Source organism: Pleurodeles waltl, chromosome 3_1 (assembly GCF_031143425.1).
Source record: "Pleurodeles waltl isolate 20211129_DDA chromosome 3_1, aPleWal1.hap1.20221129, whole genome shotgun sequence".
Lineage (NCBI taxonomy): Eukaryota > Metazoa > Chordata > Amphibia > Caudata > Salamandridae > Pleurodeles > Pleurodeles waltl.
The window spans coordinates 810,472,893-810,494,964 of record NC_090440.1 but is presented as its reverse complement, the minus strand read 5'-3'; positions in this window follow the sequence as shown (position 1 = coordinate 810,494,964).

Sequence of the window (22,072 nt, the reverse complement as noted above, 5' to 3'; positions counted from 1 at the left end):
TGGGATAGGCTGAGGAACAGGAGACAGAGACAGGGTGGAGGCAGTTAGTAGAGGGAGGCTGGAAACGGGGACAATGGCTGCCGTCAGTGCTGAGGCCAGAGCACTGAACGATCGTTGATGGGCAGCCTGACCCGAATGAATGCCCTCCAGGTATGCATTGCTCCGATGCACCTCCCTCTCTACCCCCTGGATGGCATTCAAAAGGGTAGACTGCCCAACAATGATGGTCTGTAGGAGGTCAATGACCTCCTCACTGAGGGCAGCAGGGGTAACTGGGGCAGGGCCTGAGGTGCCTGGGGCGAAGGAGATGCCCGCCTTCTTGGGCGAGCGGGCACGGAGCGAAGGATGAGGGGCTGCTGGGAGGGCGCAGCTGGTGCGCTGGGTGGCGGCTGTACCTGTTGAGGCGGGGGGCCCGGATTGTGCCGCCACCGTTAGGGAGCTCCCATCCGAGGACGTGTCGGTGTCGCTGGTGTCACCACGGGTCCCCGTTGTGAAGCTCCCCTCGCCCTCTGTATCACTGGTGACCTTGGTGTCTGTAGCATGGCCCTCCGGGGCCTTGTGAGTTGCAGCTCCCTCGTGCTCCGATGCCAATTCTCCTCTGCCTGATGATGCAAATGCACACATGCACAAGAAGATAAAGAAAAAGGGTGGGGGGAGACATAAAGACAGGTTGAGTGCATGCATAGTCAACACCGTTGGCGGAGAGGACAGACACAGGAGCCTCATGCACTACGCCGCGCAATCGGGGTACACTACTCAGTACTTGTGACTAGGCCAACAGGTCAATGGACAACAAATGCGCACATGGGTAATGCTGGACCATCGATTGCTGTACTTGGCACCCTACAGAGGTTGGGGGCGGGGGCACAGGGCCATGCCTAAAGGTGGTGACTACACTACAGAAAGCGCCCTGGCCTAATGTCACCCACAGCCCTCCTCCCCCACCCAGACGCCTCCACTGCGTGTAAAGATCGCTGAATGTACTGGTACTCACCCCCTTGTGTCTGCTGTGATGTCCTCAAGCGCCCATCCAAATCGGGTTAGCCCACCGCCAGGATCCGGGACATCAAGGGGGTCAATTGTCTGCTGGCACCCCTCCTACGTTGGGAGGCCATCCCCAGCAGAGACTCGGCGGTCTTCCTGGTCCCGCGGCGGATGTCCTACCACCTCTTTCGGCAGTGGGTGCCCCGTCTGTCGTGGACCCCCTGGGCCCGGACGTCCTTGGCGATGGCACGCCAAATGGCGACTTTCTGATGGGCGCTGACCTATTTGACATGTACAGGGTGGAAAAGTAAATATCATTAATTCTCTGCATGTTAGATGTGATTGCCCCCCCCCCAACCTTGCCATGTGGCACATGCTCTCATCTGTCGTGCCTTGCACTCCTCATTCTCTCCCCACCCCACCATCTTACATCCACCATACAAAACCCAGGCATAGCCCATTCAACGTGCACACAGTGTACTTACCTGTTGGTCTGGAGGGCCGTAGAGTAGCGCATACTGGGGCAGGACCCCATCCACAAGTTTCTCCAACTCTTCTGAAGTGAAGGCAGGGGCCCTTTCCCCAGTCGCAGCAGCCATTGTCTCTTCCAGACCGAGTTCACAGCAGCACTTGCAGTATAGGTCCTCTCCTGTGGATGATCAGGTCTCGAGTGATTAATCAGATAGAAAATGGCGGTCACGCCCGCCGCGGTGCGTACCGCCGCGGTGCGTACCGCGACCGCCGGCGCACCTCGTCATTGGCTCCTGAAACCCATAGGGTTCAATGTTAACCAATGCGGCTTTGCGCCGCGGTCTTCGACCGCCTACCGCCACGGTGTGCCACGCCAGCGCATTGACCTCACATCCCACTGTCACACTTCTCAGGTCAGGCAGCCGCCATTTCAAGGGCCCACATGGCTTAATTTCTACTGCGTCACACAGGCCTAGGCCTTGCATTGCCACTCATACAAGCCATTCAATGCATAGCGATTCGTGTACTGTGCAAGCTGTGGTTACGTACCTGTGGGTTGCTTGACTCTGTACTCCATGTTGTCCTTCCTAGGCACCGTCCGCTGGGCCATGCGAGGAGAAGGAGGAATCCTCCCGTGTACCGACCGCTGGTGGACCGGTCGACAATGGAGGAACGTCATATAATACTGCGATACTGACTTGACAGAGCCACTATACATGAACTGTGTGCCCAGCTGGAGCCAGCCCTGATGTCCCCCATCCGCCAACCCACAGGGATTCCCCCTCTGGTGCAGGTTCTGTCAGTGCTCCATTTTTTGGCAAGTGGGTCTTTTCAGACAACAGTGGCCATGTCATCAGGGATGTCTCAGCCAATGTTTTCCAAGATTTTGTCCAGAGTGTTGTCTGCCCTGACGAAATACATGCGGAGCTACATTGTTTTCCCTGAGGAGGGTGATTTGGCCACTGTGAAGGGTGGTTTCTATGCCCTTGGACATATCCCCAACATCATTGGTGCCATTGATGGGACCCATGTGGCCTTAGTCCCCCCAAAAGACGATGAGCAGGTGTACAGAAACAGAAAAAATGACCATTCTATGAATGTGCAGGTGGTCTGTTTGGCTGACCAGTACATCTCCCATGTAAATGCCAAGTTCCCTGGGTCAGTGCATGACGCGTATGTTATGCGAAATAGCAGCATCCCCTATGTGATGGAACAGCTACAGAGACAACGTGTGTGGCTAATAGGTGACTCTGGTTACCCTAACCTGCCTTGGCTATTGACCCCAGTGAGAAATCCCCGGACCAGGGCAGAGGAACGGTACAATGAGGCCCATGGGCGATCGAGGAGGATCATAGAAAGGACCTTCGGCTTCCTGAAGGCCAGGTTTAGGTGCCTGCATATGACAAGTGGATCCCTAATGTACTCACCAAAGAAGGTGTGCCAGATCATCGTGGCCTGCTGTATGCTTCACAATCTTACATTGTGACGCCAGGTGCCTTTCCTGCAGGAGGATGGTCCAGATGGTGGTGATGTAGCAGCTGTGGAGCCTGTGGAGAGTGAAGAGGAGAAAGACGACGGGGACGACACGGACAACAGGGACACAGTCATACAACTGTATTTTCAGTAGCACACAGGTAAGAATCCCCCATGCCATTTTACATTTACTTCAGGCCTCCTGCATCTCTACTTTCTGTGTTTCCCCCCAGTTCCTTTAAACTGAATTGTGACTTTCCCTTCCCTTTTCAGAGCTGTATCACCCACTGCGTGACTTCTGCTTTGTTTGCCCATGGAGTAAAGCACATTGACATTGGTATGTTGTCCTCACAATGTAACTGAACATTTTTGAACCGTTATGTGTAATACATTTGTTAAGAAAACAAGCAGACTCCTGAGTTTTTTAAGTGCAATTAGTGATGTATTTAAAGTGATACATATAGGTCCATGATTGTAACACGGTGAGGGGTGGGGGTGGAGTAATGTCCATGGCAGAGTCCAGTTCTCAGTCGCACAGGTGCATTGTCCATATGCCTGTGGAAGGATGGAGCAGGGGCAGTTCAAGGTTGGACAGGGTGACGATGTGGGACAGTGGAATGACATCAGGGGGTATCTCATGCTGGCGGGGGTCTTGGCATCCTACTCTGTCTTCCTTTGTGATCTCAGGTTCCTCTTGCGGGGTGGTTGATCTTCAGCAGGAGGTGGGGTTCTGGTGGCCTGTCGTTGTGTGGGGGCCTCCTGTCCACTAGCGCCGGCGGAGGTGGTAGGCTGTTCCTGGTCCAGGCTGGTGACAGGGGCCCTTTGGGGTGCCACATGGTCCCGCAATGTGGTGACTAATTGGTTGAGGGCCAGGACGATGTTCCTGAGTTCGTCTCTGAACCCCATGTACCGTTCCTCCTGCTGTGCCTGGATCTCCTGGAACCTGGCCAGTACCGTCGCCATCGTCTCCTGGGAGTGGTGATATGCTCCCATGATGGTGGTGAGGGCCTCTTGGAGAGTGGGTTCCCTGGGCCTGTCCTCCCCCCCCCTGTCGCACTGCAGCCCTCCCAGTTGCCCTGTTTCCCCGGGCCTCTGTCCCCTGGACGGTGTGCCCACTACCACTGCCCCCAGGTCCCTGTTGTTGTTGGGGTGTTGGGTCAGCCTGTGTGCCCTGTAGTGGCGGACACACCGCTGATTGATGCGTCCTGGAGACAGAGGCATGGGCCTGCTGGGTGGGAGCTGTGCTGATATTCCCAGAGGGGGTTAGGTCTGCTGTGGCCTGTGTCTGTGTGTGGGGAACCGACTGTCCAGAGGTCCCCGATGGTCCGGGCTGGTCATCAGGTTCTAGGTCGACAGAGCTGCTGTCCTCACTGGGGGCCTGTTCTGGGGGTGGGATGGACAAATCTGGACCCTCCTGGCCGGTGTGTTGGCGTTCGGGCCCTGCAGGGGTAAAAGAGTATGGTTATTGCTTCTGTGTGTTCCATGGCGTGCGATTTGTGGGTGCCCTTGTCCCCCAGTGCTGGCATTCCCTTGTGGGAGGAGTTGTGAGGGTGGTTTGTGGGGGGGGGGATGGGTATGTGCAGTGGTCATGCATAGGTGATGGGTGTCCATGGTTTGTGTTGGCATTCAGGGTTTGGTTTTGGGTTGGGTGGGTTGTGCTGGTGAGACATTGGCAGGGAGGATGTGTGCTGGGGGGTTGGGGTTGAGGGTGGGCTTGTGGGTTGGCATGCTGGTGGTTGGGGGGGGGGAAGTAGTTGAGATTCGACTTACCAGAGTCCATTCCTCCGCCTACTCCAGCGAGGCCCGCAGGATGCAGGATGTTCAAGACCTCTTGCTCCCATGCTGTGAATTCGGGTGGAGTGGGTGGGGGTCCGCCGCCAGTCTTCTGCACAGCGATGTTGTGTCTTGAGACCATCGACCGTACCTTCCCCCGTAGGTCGTTCCAGCGGTTTCGGATGTCTTCCTGGTTTCTGGGATGCTGTCCCACAGCGTTGACCCTGTCGATGATCCTTTGCCATAGCTCCGCCTTCCTGGCTATTGTGGTGTGCTGCACCTGTGTGCCGAAGAGCTGGGGCTCTACCCTTATTATTTCCTCCACCATGACCCTGAGTTCTTGGTCCGAAAACCTGGGGTGTCTTTGGGGTGCCATGGGGTGGTGTGGATGAGGTGTGGGGTGGTGTTTGTGGTGATGTGAGTGGTGGTGTGTGGTGATGTGTGCGTAGATGTGGTGTGGGTGATGATGTTGTGTTCCTGTGTGTGTTGGGGTTTTCGATAGCTGTGCTCTCGCTCTCTCTCTCTCGCCTTCTCTCTGAATTTCTAGTAGTGGGGGTTTGTGGGTGATGTGGGTGTGTGTTTTATAGTTGATTGGATGTGTGGGAGTGGAGTTTGTATGTGTATCAGGTGTGTGTATTTCAAATTGTCCAATGTGGCTGTGTTTTGGAGCTGGGTGTGTATTTTGAGCGCGGCGGTGTGTACCGCCAATGGAATACTGCGGTTGAAAGACCGCTGCGTGGATTCGTGGGTCGTAATGGCATGGGCGTGTTTGTGGTGGCGTGGCGGTGGAGGTTTGGTCATCTCCAGTTTATCGCTGCCCGCTGATGAGGCGGCCTTCTGTGGATGTCGGGTTTTTGGCGGTTTGAATGACCGTGGCGGTTTACCGCGGCTGCGGCGGTATGATGGCGGTCTTCTGACCGGCGGTAAGGGCCTTTTACCGCCGAGGTCAGAATGACCCCTTTGGTGTCTAAGAGGTGAGTCATTAAAAATCCTTCGACCCACTAATTTCTAGGTTTTCGGTCCTAAGTTAGGAATGTGAGTATCATAGTCAGATAGATGAGAAGGAGAGCAGGTGATATTCATATCGTTTCTATGTCGAAAAGAGCAAAGACAGCTCTTCCGCGATGGAGAGCAGCTCCTGCAGGAGAGCTGAATAATAAATATTATATATAGTGGCCTTTTCCATTACTGGTTCGGGTATTTTCACAAATTTGGTCTACCAGTGCTTTAGTTGCCAGTTTATCTTCCACTTTCACCAAATAGGTGTCCCATAGTGTAATCCCCCCTGTCCCACCACGTATGTGCCTATCTTGTTCCAGTGCCTTGGCTTCTGCTGTGGCCCAAAGTAATACCCCTCAAAGCCAATTTAAAATATCAGGGGGTTGTGGTGCTTTCCACGCCATGACAATCATTCGTTTAAATAGTATAAAGGCCAGATCCACAAATTTCAGATAATATCCGTTCCGTTTAGATCTTTTGGTTATCCCTAATAGGCAGAGGAGCGGATCTAAAGGAAGGGAAATGTCTACGATGTCGGATACATGTTGTGTAATTTGCACCCAGGTGGTGCATATCTCAGCACAGTCCCAGGTCATGTGCAGAAAGGTGGCGTTATCTAGGCCGCATCGTGGGCATACCGACAGGGCTCCTGGGAATATACGGTGTAGTCTGTGAGGGGACAGATATGTTTGATGGATATAATTAAAATGTGTAAATTTGAGTCTGGCATTGCAGGAGACATATTTAACTTGTTCCAAAGCCATTTTCCATTGGTGGGTCGTTAAGGCGACTCCCAAACCCTCATTCCATCGGGCTTTGCTATGGGGATAGGGGACATCCAGTGTTTCTTTTAATTATGTGTATAAATTAGTCACAGCCTTCCTTTCACCAATTCTCATCAGTAAATATTGGAGTCTCATATGTGTAGGTGGCTCTAAGGGGCCTGCCTGCCATATCTGTTGAACGACTGCTTGTAGAGCCGCATGGGCAAGGAAATGTCTGGTGTATAGATGATATATTAAGCTGAAAGTTTGAAAGGGGCGTAATTGCTCATCCTCAAAAAGCTCACCAATGCGAGACACCCCTCTTTCCCGCCATGCGTGGAAATCATACAACCATGTAAGGTCATGAATTTGGGGTATCTCCCAGAGCGGAAGCTCTGGAGAGTATGGAAACGGCTGTTGCCGTCGTTGAATGCTCCCAATCCATGCAGCCCTCGCTATATGCAGCAGTAACCCTACATTCGCCCCGTTTTTATTACACCGAAGGAGCCATTGTAGTACTTCCATGCCCCCTGTCATATGTCGGACCATGGTCCCTTCCATAGTGTGGTCAACAAACTACGCGTGGTGGTAAAGAATAGTCTTCCGGGTGGACTCAGTATTGCGAGGAATAAATAAAGCAATCGAGGGAGTAGTAACATTTTCACGATGGCTGCTCTACCCATAGGGGAAAGGGGGTGTCGCATCCAGAAGGGCAAAGATCCCCGGATAGAAGACAGCAGTTTATTATAATTGCCCTCCACTAAGTCTGCATTTGTGTGATATATATCTATCCCTAAATAGTGGAAACTTCCGGTCACCCATAGAGGCCTTCCCTGGTTAAACGATTGGTTCTCTATCTCACTGCTCTTACGGAGGGGGAACACACAGGATTTTCTTCACTTTACTTGAAGGCCCGATAGCTCACTGAATTGGTCCAAGATTGTGAATAGTCCAGACAGGGCAGTATCTGTATCTCGTTAGTAAATTAATACATCATCGGCATACAAAGAGGTGATATGCCAGTGGCCATCTGCCCATAAGCCCCACGCACTATCTTCCTGCTGCAGGCGCACTGCAAGGAGCTCCATGACCAGAGCAAAGAGTACTGGAGACAGTGAGCAGCCCTGCCGAGTCCCTCTCTGAATGGGAAAGGAGTCGGACACGCAATGTCCAGTACGGACTCTAGCTCGGGGTGCTGTATAAAGAAGTTATATCCATCTTAACATCTGGGGGCCAAATCCAAAATGCCCCAGTGTCCACAGCAGGTACGGCCATCCTAACAAATCAAATGCCTTTTCGAAATCTAAAGACACTGCTACCGGACAGCCATCTTTCCTGGAGACTGCATCAATGAGGTGGCATAACCTTCTAATATTACAATAGTGGTGCTGTTGGGTACAAATCCATTTTGATCAGGGTTGATCAGGGAGGGAAGTAAGGGGAGCAACCTATTGGCTAATAATTTGCTCAAGATTTTATAGTCAAGATTGAGCATAGATAAGGGTCGGTAGGAGCCGACTTCCAGTGGATCTTTACCAGGTTTCGGAAGGACTACAATAAGAGCTTCATTCAGTGATGGGGGGAGCGCCCCTAGTCAATATGATGCCTCGTATAAAGTCAGTAATCGAGGTGCGAGAGTGGCCCCATACGTCGCGTAAAACTCTATAGGCAGTCCGTCAGGTCCTGGGGTTTTCCCCCTAGCCATTTGCTGTATTACCAATTTCACTTCATCTATGTGTATGGATTGTTCTAGGTCCTGTCTCTGCTGCTGTGTGAGTGTAGGTAGGGTAAGATCATGTAACATCAGATGACAATCAATTGCGGCATGGGCCGTGCGTGCTGTAGATAATGTTTTATGGTAATGGACAAAGGCCTTATTAATTGCCTCCTGAGTATTAACTACTACGTCCTCCTCATTGTGGATCGCACCCATCACTGTTCGTGGTATTTCGCAACGCAGCAACCAAGCTAATATGCGTCCTGGTTTATCTCCCTCCTTGTGTTGTTGAAGTGAATAAGCTTTATAGTCTAATTTACCTAGCCTGTCCGACTCCTCTCGGTGTTGGCGACGTTGGCCAGACAACCGCTGTCGAGCTAAGGGATCTATAATAGCTGACTTCTCTATTTGAAGTATCTCTTGTTCAAGCATCCCTTTACTGCGTGTAAGGGCAGATTTCACCCCCCAGGATGCAGTCATGCAATGGCCTCGTATCACTACCTTCATTGCATCCCATTCTATTCTAGCATCCCCCACAGAGCCGTCATTTTGTTGAAAATATTCTGTTATGGTGGTGCCCAATTGGGTTTTATATGGTATGTCTTGTAGCACTGCCAACTGCAGTCTCCACATTGGAATTTTCGATCTGGGCCGCCCCCATTTGAACGTCACCTTGAGAGGGTTATGATCAGACCAAGTCTTACCTAAATATTCAGAGATAAGAATATAAGACCTCATAGATGAATCACAGAAAATATAATATAGCCTAGTATGTATGTGGTAGCCTGGCACGTAATAGGAATATTCCCTATTGTCGGGGTATCATGTAGATGCATTGTTTGTGACCACTGTTGAAAATGTTTGGTGGCCTGCAGACCAGGGGTGTTTGGTAGGGGAGGGATCGATCGATCTAGGAAGGTATTCTGAATACAGTTAAAGTCACCTTCCCAGATACTAGGAGTATCGGGACCTTGTAGCAGGGTGGGAGTCAGTTCATTTAAAAACAGTCCCTACATGGTATTGGGGCCATATATAGAAGTTAGTAAAATGGGATGCCCATCGAGATGACCCTCTAAGAGAACATATATCCCATTACGATCAACATGCGTCCGAACTTTAGTTAATGGGACCTCTGGTGCCAACCAAATTAATATGCCCCTAGCAGATGCCGAATAACCAGTACCATATATCTGACCTTTCCATCTACGATGTAATTTAAGCAATTCCCCATGAGTCAAATGTGTCTCTTGTAGACATGCGATATGTATATGGTGTCTTCTAAGATAGGAGTAGATTCTGTATCGTTTAACGGGATTACCCATGCCACGGATGTTCCAGATTAACATATTATATTGTGTAGCCATTATAATACAAAACTAAAAATGCTACGATTCCAGCTCCTCCCCCATTCTGCCCGCCAAGAATTGGGATTCAACCACCTTTGTTTGAGCACCAAGTATATACTAACTACAACAAATATTGTAACAACTCCCCGAACCCAGGCCTGTACCACAAGAGGTATCATGCCACATCCCCACAAAGAAATGACTAATAAATATAGAACTATATGATATACATATCTCTTCAGTGAAAACTCCACATGCAGTGACCCCTGCATTTGGGGGGGGGGTTACAGGTGCCATAAGTGATACGGGTGGGCACACCATGAGCCCCGGAGTGACATAGTTCAGCCGCTTCTGGAGCCCGGAGGGATCGTGTAGTTCAATAATATATAGTTTAGTGGCAGGGAAGTATACAGTACACAACCAGTGCAATGATGCTCAACCTGTCCTCCGTCAAAGATCATCAGCTAGCGGTGGGGTCATCAGGGGGGCCTCATCTTCCAGTGAGCTCTTGGAGGGTGGTGGGGTTCCGGTGTCCGAGTCGGAAGGGACTTGAAAACCGTCTGACAAGGCAAAGAAGGAATTATTGGATAATTGCGCTGTCTCCTGTATTACTTTTGCCTGTTCTGTGACCGCCTGGGCTCGAGACGGTCTAGCCTTACTCAATTTCCGCCTACGCCGTTTATTATTTGGGGTCAGCCAGGCGGTATCCTCTAGATGATCTGAGGCGGAGTGCATTAGGCCCTTTGCGTGTAACCAAGTCCACGCATCCTCCGGTGAGTGGAACAATCGTGTGGCTTTCCCTTCAATCACTCGCAATTTAGCTGGAAACAGTAGCGCATATTTATAATTCAGTGCACGCAGGCCTTGTTTCACTTTGGTGAAGGAATTTCGTTGTGATTGCACTTCAGCAGTAAAGTCAGGGTATGCTGAGATTTCAGCATTCTCATAGTGCCAGGAGCAGTGTGAGCGGGAGCGTTGTAATATCAAATCTCTATCGCGGAAATTCAAAAGCTGAGCAATTATGGGGCGTGGGGTCGCTCCTGGACGAGGAGGTCTACCAGGAACTCTGTGCGCTCTCTCCACAGCAAAAAATTTGGTAGGTTTACCATCTAGCACGTTGTTAATCAGCCATTGCTCCACAAAAAGTTCTGTGTTTGGTGATTCAATATGTTCCGGAAACCCTACTAGTCTAATGTTGTTGCAGCGAGATCTACCTTCAGCATCTTCCACTTGCTTGTGTAGGGCAGTCATGTCTAGTTGTACTTGTGCCCTTTGAGACTGCAGATCTTGCACTGCGGGGTGAAGAGCTGCCAACGAGGACTCAGTTTCCTCCACTCGTGCGGTCAAATCATGATGATCTACCCGAAGTAGATTGACTTCTGTAGCGATTGTGTCGATCTGAGTCTCCAATTATGTTTTAGTGTCCAGGATGGCTTGAAGGACTTTAGCAAATTGAGTGGAGTGTAATTTAAGTGTAGCATCTAGTTGTGCCAAAGTTTCCAGTGATCCTCCTTCTTTCAATCGGTGATCAAGGTCAGGCCCAGGAGTTTTGGAAGTTTTAGGTTTGCCCATCATTTCAGAATATGGAAGAACTCTGACGAAGAAGAGGGAGAGCACACAATGGCTGTTCCAAAGCCCTAGGACAGCTGTCCGGTCTGCTCGCAGCGCCCAGGTTCCCGGGAGACCCCCGCGGGAAGTGCAGGGCTGGCAATGAGTGGCGAACTGCCAAGTGTCTCCAAACACCGTGGCCCGCAGCGCGAGAAGAGGTTACAGTTCAGGCAATTACGGTATACGTGAATAGAGGATCTAATTGTTATCTTCTATCGATTAACTGATGCGCACAAATGTCCAATCTGCCACCTCCTATGTGTAGGTCACCTCTCTTTTCGATGTCAGGATTGGCTTGTCTCCTATTAATTCCATTTGCTTCTGCCTTCCAGCTCCCAGCCCTCTCGTTCCCTGCCACCTACGTGGGCGCTTCCGGGCACCGCCATCGCGATTTCTACCAGCTCCGATACAACACGCCGGTTGCCAAAGTTACATCACTCCATCAGGAGTAGTCACAGGAAGCCCAGCTTTAGACCCCGCGTGTTTGTCGCCCCTGCGACCCCGGCAATTGTCCAGTTGTAGTGCTAGGGGGGAGGTGAGGGGCAGCTGCTCGTCATTTTTCTTAAGCAGTTTGCCTTGGGGGGTAAGCGTTGCACTGCCGCTCACTACAGGTGCTGCCGAGCCCCCTGAGAATGCTGCTCCCAAACTCGGATATTCAAGGCCTGATCCAAGCGTAGTCCAAGTACTCAGTGCCGTTCCAGCGCGGTGCAAGAAGAGTCAGCGGTCCTCCGCCGTCCACTTGACTCGATATCATCCAGCCTGCGGTAAGAACCACTGTGCACCAGCAGGCCTCAATGTTGCCGCGCTTATACACCCCCTAGATCACCTCCGAGTAGCAAGCCTCCGCACTCTGGGGGTTGGGCAATGCCCACCCGCTGTCATCCATGCGCACGCTTCCGAGATTTTCAGTCCTTGCTCAGAGGGGATATTACTGCAGGGGCCCCTCTTATATTGGAAGTCGGTGCTTACTTGCATGCCGTTGCCCCTGCAGGAGCACCGCCTCTATCGATCCACACGCCGGGGACATACACCTCAAGCAGGGCCGGGTCTCAATACAGTCACTGTTACTGCAGCGGCGTCACGCTCGCGATCCGTCGACCACAATCGCATTCCATAAAGCGTACCGATCGGCTCTGAAGCTGCCGGCCAACCTTCAGCAGCACTCCCTCGGGCTCCGGAACTCAGCCAGTGTTACGACCGGATACTTTCTCCGGGCCCAGTGCGGAGCTCACAATCAAGTGTCTGCTCCGGCCTCCATCTTGGCTCTGCCCCCGCTACTATAACAATTATTAACTACTACCTACACTACTACTGCTAGTACATCTACAACTAGTGCTACCTTCAAGGTTTCTTCCACTATTGGCATTAGTACTTAGACTAATAGTATTAATAGTAGTACAATTACAATACTATGCTTACAACAACTAGCACTACCACTAGTTTGATTACTATCTGTACTGCAAATACTACCAGTAATGCAGGAGCAACTATCACTGTATCTTTTTCAGCTCTGGGGGAGCTGGTTTTCTTGTTCTCCAATGTCAGTTGACTAGTACACACAGTATTTACATGACTCAGCCGCCGCATAGTGCAGTGCCACCAAACTCAGCACACTTGTGGGGTTTGTCCTGGTAGTTATTGGTTTGTCATCGGGTCCAGCTGAAACTTCCGGTTTAAGAGATATCAGCGGGTCAGTGAAGTGTCCCTCACTGGGTAGCTGGCCCTTGGTTTGTTTTAGAGTGGTACCTCCACTCTGGAGGGAGTTCTTCACAATTGGTGAAGCCTGGAGGTCCTCTTGGTTTCTTGAGGTCATTCTAGTGTCCAGCTTCTACGCAGCAGCGATTGTCGGGTCCTGGATGCAGCAGGGAGGGTTTGGCGCCTTTTCTTTGTGCAGCAAGTCCACAGTTCTCTTGCCTTGGATCCTTTGTGCTGGTCTTCTTTGTGTCCTGTGAACCAGATTTCGTGGTCCATGGATGCCCACTAAATACTGAATTTAGAGGGCGTTTTTGGGGGGAACCTGGTAGTGTCCAATGGGACACTTACCTTTAGGTGGCGACTCGCACTATAGTGACCACTTTCTGTGGGAAGGGTCACTTCCCTACACCTGATTGCCTATTTTCCTTCCACCTAAGATAGAGCAAAATGAAATGGAGGGTCCGCCTCGCAGGCAACACCTTGGGGGTGGTGCACGCCAGGTGGGGCCATTCCTCCTACCCTTTGTGTGGTTTCCCACTAATAATTATACCAGCCCTTGGACAGAGTAAAAAATGTACTGTTTTTGGGCTGACTAGGCAATGAGAGGAATTTGTGAATGGTTGTGAGCTTTCACAAACTTCTTATCCTTTGAGTGAGAATTCCACACTCATGACTGAGATCTCTGCACATGTGAATAGGTTTATGTTTTCAAGAAGCATTCTGCAAATACCCAGAAGGGGTAAAAATGGCAAACTTGGGCATAAACTTTTGTTTTTTAACACATTTATCTTTGTGACTGTGGCCTTTAGTTTTTTAGTGGTTGAAGGCAGGTCACAAAATTAAAGGCAGCTCAAATAAGAAAAGTGCGTATACAAAAGTCACAAATGTGGTAAATTCAAAGACATTTTTAACTAGGACATCCAGCAGAATTTAAAACATTAGTAAATGTCTCCTTATTCCATACTGCACAAACCAGGATTCATTTATGTGTCTCTCTGGTTGCACACACATAACTGCGGCGATTGCATTAACCACTGGAGGTTTCCTAACATAAAATAGTGGATTCCGCACTGATTAGTTCAACTTTAATTTATCTTTCATTAAAGATATGGGCGTTATTCACTATGCAATTACCTGAAATTGGAAGAATAGCAGGTGTAGGCATATCTTGCCTGCTTCTAAACTAAACTACTATGAGGCAACTGACAGACTTTCATGCTCTATATTTAATTGAACAGTCCTGATGTGCCCTCATGTGACTGGGAATCAGAGAAGCTTCACAATGTGTGCTCAACGCATGCTCGGATCACGTGACTAGTATCAACCTATTGTCAAGGTAATCGGCAGGCTGGCATTCTGGTGCTTTTAAGTAGACTACCCTTGATGGCAGTGAAGCTCAGATCCGCAAAAGTGTTTTGTGCTCTTTAACCGTTTCTGTGCCAGGGACGTAATGGGTACGTCCTCCGGCACAGTGCTCCTGTGCGACGAAGTAACCAGTAGCTCCTGGCACCTGAGCTCGGCTCCCTCCGTGGGCTTCCCTCCCACCCTTCCCAGAGCAGGGATGGAAGAGGAAGCCCTTCCCTTTCCACCCCCGATCACCCCCGGTGACGTCTGATGATGTCAGGGCGCGATCGCGGGCTGCCCTCATCAGAGGCCACCATCTTCCAATCACGTGATGGGGGCCTGAGAGGCTTCAAAGGGAAGGAAAATAATTTCCTTCCCTTTGAAGCCTCTCAAAGCATTTCAGCAGCCAGATCATGAAGCGATCTGGCTGCTGAAATGCCCACTAGACACCAGGGATCATTTGCAAAAAGGGAATTGGCATAAGGGGAGCGACTCCTTGGGCATGGGTCGCTCCCCAGGGAGGCAATTATTTTCAAGACCTTTTCTGCCTCCGCTGGGGGGCAGAGCGGCCTATTGTCATTAGGCCGATCTGCCACCGGGGGGGCAGAAACCTCTAGGCGCCAGGGTTCATTTTTTCCCCCCGTTTTTTTAGAGGTGGGGAGCGACCCCTTAGGCAAGGGTCGCTCCCCTTAGAGGGCAAATTATATTTAGGTCATTTCTGCTCCTCTTGGGGGCAGATCGGCCTATTTTGATTAGGCCAATCTGCCCCCAAGGGGGGCAGAAACCACTAGACACCAGGGAGTTTGTTTTTTAAGGTGAATTTCATGCAAGAGGAGCGACCCCTTAGGCAAGGGTCATTCCCCGGGGGGGGGGGGGGGGGGGGGGGTGGCAAATTACTTTTAGATCATTTCTGGCCCCTTTGGGGGCAGATCGGCCTATTTTAATTAGGCTGATCTGCCCCCAAGAGGGGCAGAAATCATTAAGCACCAGGGTTGTTTTTTTTTGTTTTGTTTTACGGATGGGGACCGACCCCTTAGGCAAGGGTCACTCCTCTGGGGGTCAAATTGTATTTAGGCCATTTCTGCCTCACTTGGGGGCAGACCGGCCTATTTTTATTAGGCCAATCTGCCCCCAAGGGGGGCAGAAACCACTAGACAACAGGTATTTTTTTATTTTTATACTTGTGCATAAGGGGAGCGGCCCCTTGGGCAAGGGCCACTCCACAGGGGGCAAAATATTTTTAGGACTTTTCTGTCCCCCCTGGGGGCAGATCGGCCTATTATAACTATGCTGATTTGCCCCCAGGGGGTCAGAAACTCCTAGACACCAGGGATATATTTTTGTTTATGTTTACTGTTGTTTTTTATATATGGGGAGCGACCCCTTAGGCAAGGGCCGCTCTTCTGGGGGACAAATTCTATTTACACCATTTCTGCCCCCATTGGGGGCAGATCGGCCTATTTTTGTTAGGCCAACCTGGCCCCAAGGGGGGCAGAAACCACTAGACACAAGGGATTTTTATTATTTTGTGTCAATTTCACGCAAGGGGAGCGACCCCTTAGGCAAGGATCGTTCCCCTGGGGGGGCAAATTTATTTTAGGCCATTTCTGCTCCCCTTTGGGGCAGATCGTCCTATTTCTATTAGGCCAATTTGCCCCCGGTTGGGCCAGAAACCACTTAGGCACCAGGGACTGGTTGTATGTGTATGTGTGTGTTTTGTTTGGGGGGCAGCCCCTTGGGCTCATCAAGCAACACATCACTGTTGGCCATATCTGGGGCAGATTGGCCTGATTTTGGAAGGCCCATCTGCCCCTAAAGGGCGCCAGAGTCCAGGGAAGACTTTTTTTTCAAAATAAGAGGGTGGGCGTATGGTCATACCCCCACCACAAATAAATGGGGCCAAAGTTGTTCTGCCCACCAGTGGGCAGATGGGGCAATTACCCACGATCCACACCTGGGGGGGGGCAGAAAGTCTATTAGATGCCAGGGAATTAAAAACAAAATAGTGGGGTGGTAGCTACCAGCCAGTATGGGCCTGGTTATGCCCCCTCCCCAACTGAAGGGGGTAACACTCTTTCAGCTGTCCCCCCGCACACTAAAACATCTCATCTTACACCAAGCAAGAGGACATTTTATTATTTGGGGTTTTGGTTTTACATTTGGGCCATGAGAGCTTGGCTAGCTCTCAAAATTGTCCCACCTGGAATGGTGAGGGCTCCACTTTATGGACTTCAGGACGCTGCCATGTTGGAAAATCCACAAGACCTAGACACATCTGAAAACTAAACATCTGGGTGATTCCAGGGTGGTGTGCTTCACTTGCACCCTGCACCATTTTCTTACCCACAATGCCCTGCAAACCTCCAACTTTGCAGGAAATCACACATTTTTCCCACATTTTTGTGATGGAACCTTACGGAATCTGCAGGAATCCACAGCATTGTCTCATCTACAGTATACCAATATAAATTCTGCACCACATGTCAGCCTAAAAATTTTTTTTTTCAAACTGCCTCTTTGGACCCACTTTGGTTCACCCTCAATTTCGGACATGTTCTTGGCTCTTCCCTGTCACAAGCACTTGGCCCACCTACACAAGTGAGGTATCATTTTTACCAGGAGACTGAGGGGAATGTTGCGTGGTAGGCAATTTGTCCCAGTGCGGTGAACCCACAAAGAAATGTGGGAAAATGTGATTTTGTTTAGCTAAAATTGAGGTTTAATGAGGATTCTGGGTAAGAAAACATTGGGGGGTCCACGCAAGTCACACCTCCCTGGACTCCCTCGGGTGTCTAGTTTTCAGAAATGTCTGGGTTTGGTAGGTTTCCCTGGATGGCTGTTGGGCCCAGGACCACAAACGCAAGTGCCCCCGCAAAACAGTTAGTTTTGTTTTTGATAATTTTGATGTATCCAGATAGTGTTTTGGGGCATTTCCTTTCATGGGCAGTAGGCCTACCCACAAAACTGAAGTACCATTTTTATTGGGAGACTTGGAGGAACACTGGGTGGAAGGAAATTTGTGGCTCCTGTCAGATTCCAGAACTTTCTGTCACCGAAATGTGAGAAAAAAGTGTTTTTGGGCCAACTTTTGAGGTTTGCAAAGGATTCTGGGTAACAGAACCTGGTGAGAGCCCCACAAGTCAGCCCATCTTGGATTCCCCTAGGTGTCTAGTTTTCAAAAATGTGCAGGTTTGGTAGGTTTCCCTAGGTGCCGGCTGAGCTAGCGGCCAAAATCCACAGCTCAGCACTTTGCAAAAAACAGCTCTGTTTTCTTTGGGAAATGTGATGTGTCCACCTTGTGTTTTGGGGCATTTCCTGTTGCAGGCGCTAAGCCTACCTTCACAAGCGATGTACTATTTTTAACGTGAGACTTGGGGAAACGCTGGGAAGAAGGACATTTTTGGCTCCTCTCAGATTCCAGAACTTTCTGTCACTGAAATGTGAGGAAAAAGTGTTTTGTCGCCCAAATTTTGAGGTTTGCAAAGGATTCTGGGTAACAGAACCTGGTGAGAGCCCCACAAGTCACCCCATCTTAGATTCCCCTAGGTGTCTATGTTTCAAAAATGTGCAGGTTTGGTAGGTTTCCCTAGGTGCCGGCTGAGCTAGAGGCCAAAATCCACAGCGAGGCACTTTGCAAAAAACACTTCAGATTTCAATGTAAACATGTGATGTGTCCATGTTGCGTTTCCTGTCGCGAGCATTAGACCTACGTATGCAAGTGAGGTACCATTTTTACCGGGAGAAATGGGGGAACACAGAATAGCAAAACAATTGTTATTGCCCTCAGTCTTTCTCTACATTTTTTCCTTCCAAATGTAAAACAGTGTGTAAAAAAGACATCTATTTGAGAAATGCCCTGAAATTCACATGCTAGTATGGGCACCCCGGAATTCAGAGATGTGCAACTAACCACTGCTTCTCAACACCTTATCTTGTGCCCATTTTGGAAATATAAGGGTTTTCTTGATACCTATTTCTCACTTTTTATATTTCACCAAATTAATTGCTGTATGCCCGGTATACAATGAAAACCCGTTGCAAGGTGCAGCTCCTATATTGGCTCTGGGTACCTAGATTTCTTGATGAACCTACAAGTCATATATATCCCGCAACCAGAAAAGTCTAGCAGACGTAACAGTATATTGCTTTTGAAAATATGACATTGCAGGAAAATGTTACAGAGTAAAACGTGGAGGAAAATGGCTGTTTTTTACCTCAATTTCAATATTTTTTTATTTCAGCTGTTATTTTCTGTAGGAAACCCTTGTAGGATCTACTCAAATTACCCCTTGCTGAATTCAGACTTTTGTCTACTTTTCAGAAATGTTTAGGTTTCTGGGATCCAGCATTGGTTTCCCACCCGTTCCTGTCACTAACTGGAAGGAGGCTCAAAACACAAAAAATATTAAAAATGTGGTATGTCCCAGTAAAATGCCAAAATTGTGTTGAAAATTTGGTTTTCTGATTCAAGTCTGCCTGTCCCGGAAAGCTGGGAAGATTGTGATTTTATCACAGCAAACCCTTTGTTGATGCTATTTTCAGGGAAAAAACACAAGCCTTCTTCTGCTGCACTTTTTCCCATTTAAAAAAAAAAAAAACCTTTGCTTTATTTTGGCTAATTTCTTGGTCTCCTTCAGGGGCACCCACAAACTCTTGGTACCCCTAAAATCCCTAGGAGGTTGGAAAAAAGGATGCAAATAATTTGGTGTGGATAGCTTATGTGGACAAAAAGTTATGAGGGCCTAAGCGTGAACTGCCCCAAATAGCCAAAAAAGGCCCAGCACAGGAGGGGAAAAGGCCTGGCAGCATAGGGGTTAAAGCCTTTTGTACGTGAAGCAACCAGTGCTGTGCCGAAGAACCTGGGGGGCAGACACTGCAGTGGGTTTGAGCGCTAGATTTCCTACCTAAAGTCATCTTGACAAACCTGATGCTGTTCTTTATTGTAAAAAGGGACACCGGGATAGGCAGGGCAACCCTGAGATGTCATAGCAGGAAGCAAAACTCGCCATCACTGGCTTTATTCAGTGATGGTAAATGACTGAGAAAAGGAAAGCACACACACTTTCTCTTAGTCTATTGTAAATTGTGGAATGCCTTCCGTGCTTGCAGAGCTCCATTACGTCAGTGTTTGAAATGCAATACAAAACATATGGAAGTGTGATGCTGCATGCAGTGAGAGTGGGGTCAGTGGTAGCTACACATAACATAAGGCGCAGCTTAGGTGAAAAATAAATGTAACAAGTTGCTACTTAGTGGGAAATGCACTATAGTACGTAGGGCTGGCTTTCTGCACTTATGGCACCCGTGGCAAAAAATGACTCTTCTCTCTCCATAGACCCTCTGCAACACACATTTCATTTATTTTAAAGTGCTGTTAAAGGCTGGTTTTACTACTCCACTCAGCTATCCACATAAATTACAGATCTGTACTATGCACCAAGCATATTACCCACTGCACTACTTTATGGAGAGTCAAAACTGCTACTACAAAAAACTCTAAATTCTCTTTGTAGAAGGAATATTAATCACAAGAGATGTTTTGACATTTTTATTGGTGCCTGCAAGCTGGAGGCACAAGGAACTCTACAGCATGTGATTTTAATTTGTAAGTTATTGCTTTTTAGACCTGGCATCCTTGGCACGGTTACCCTTTCTTGTTTGCCTCTGCTTCCTGTATTTGTGACTATGTGCTGGATTTCGTGCTTGCTGGTTTTGGTACTCTGGGCACTTTGCCACTGCTGCCCAGTGCTAAAGTGCAAATTGTCCCTCTCTGAATTGTATTGGTAAATGGGATATCCCTGATTGGCACAGTTGACTTACTAGTAAGTCCCTAGTAAAGTGCACTAGAGGTGACCAGGGTCGGTAAATCAAATGCTACTAGTAGGCCCGCCGCACTGATTGTGCCATCCACATGAGTAGCCCTATAAACGTTTCAGACCTACCACTGCAGTGTCGGTGTGTGCAGTTGTGCCCTGCCATTTTGACCTGGCAAATATACCCACTTTCCAGGACCAAACCATCCCTTTTTACTACATATAAGACACCCCCATGGTAGGTCCTAGGTAGCCCCTTGGGCAGGGTGCAGTGTATTTAAGAGGTAGGAAATGTACTTGTGTGTTTTACCTGTACTGATAGTGAAATATTGCCAAATTCGTTTTTCACAATTGCAAGGCCTATCCCACCCAAAGGTTAACATGGGGATTGTCTTTAAATATCTTTTAAGTGTAATTTCCCATTGGGAGCAGATAGTGATCTGGAGTTTGGTGTCTCTGAACTCACAAATTAAAAATACATCTTTTGGTAAAGTTGTTTTTTAGATTGTCTGTTTGAAAATGCCACTTTTAGAAAGTGCGCATTTTTGTTCCTTAACCATTCTGTGCCTCTGCCTGCCTGTGGAACCACGTCTGGGTCAGACTGACTGTTGGGCTGTTTGTGAACTCCCTCTAGAGAGTGACACAAAGGAAGCTGAGGTGTGTCTTGCATATCCTGATGGGCCTTCCTGGGCTAGAATGGGAGGGAGGAACTGACACCTGCACCTGAAAGGACTGTGCCTGTCCTCACACAATGCAGTCTCCAACTCTTTGGAGTGTGTCTGGAGCCAGGCCGAGGCAAGTCAGGATCTTGTGAACAACAGAGGCTTTCCTTTGAAGTTTGCCTACTGCAAAGGTAGAAATGAGTAAAAGTAGTGGACCCAAAACCCAAGATTTTTAGAGCACTCTTGGATTAAGAGGAACCTCTGCCACGGAGAAGAGCTGAAGCACTGGAGGAGGAATATTGCACCTTTGCTGTGTGTGCTTTGCTGGTTTGGCCTGCATTTGCTGCATCTGTCTTAAAGAGGGCAAAGACTGGATGTTGCTGTGTATCCTGCTCGTGAAGTTTCTTCAAGGGCTTTGGCTGAGCTTGCCTCCTGTTATGAAGTGTCGGGGACATCATAGACTTCACCGACAAGCCTCTGGGTTCATTTGCTATGGCCCCTAACTTGCCAAGTGGTGCCTATTCCAGTTTCTGAGCCCCTGGGAGTGAAAGTTGGCCTAAAAAAACAGAAGAACCAGGTGTACTGGCTCCAAAAGACTCCACGATTAACGCTGCTGCCTGACTCTGTAATGCTGCCTGCACCCAAAGCTGTGGTCCCACCTGGAGTACAATGACTGTGACTTACACCGCAGGCCAGACGCCATCGCAGCCCCACTGACATCCCACAATTTTGTGAGTCCCTAGTGCTGTGTCATCGACGTCTGTGACACCTGACTCCACTGTGGCACCTGTAGCCCTGTGGCGTGACTGCGATCCCGAGAGGTCACCCAATGCGTATTTACCTGCCATATATATCGACTCCTCCGGATGGTCAGGGACCGACGCCTCATACCGACTCTGCATCACCTTCCCTGCTCTGTGGTCAGGAGCCAATGCCGCACCGGATCCAGCAAAGCCTCACCTCCCCAACTCTGTGGCTCAGCTTGTTTCCTTGTTACCAAAAGTACTGTACTTGGGGGTCCGTGCAAATCCATAACCAATACCGCCCTCCTCGTGAGCAGCATCGGATTGTTGGGAACAGCTCCGTCAACCATGCTGCGATAGCCCATGTTGAAGTCATTGTGTTTCTAAGCACTATATTGAAGTTTAATCTTTGAAAAGTTGTATCTTTGCTTGTGTGTGTTTGATTTGTATCATTCTAGTCTTATTTAACTCAGATAAATACTGGCTATTTGTCTAAATTGATGTTGAGTGCTTTTGTGTTGTTTTCACTGTTACTGTGTGTGTTTGTACAAATCCTTTACACATTACCTCTGCGATAACCTACTGCTTGTGCTAAGCTACCAAGGGGGTGAGCAGGGATTATCCTAGGTGTTTATCTCCCTTGCCCTGACTAGAGTGAGGGTCCTTGCTTGGACAGAGTG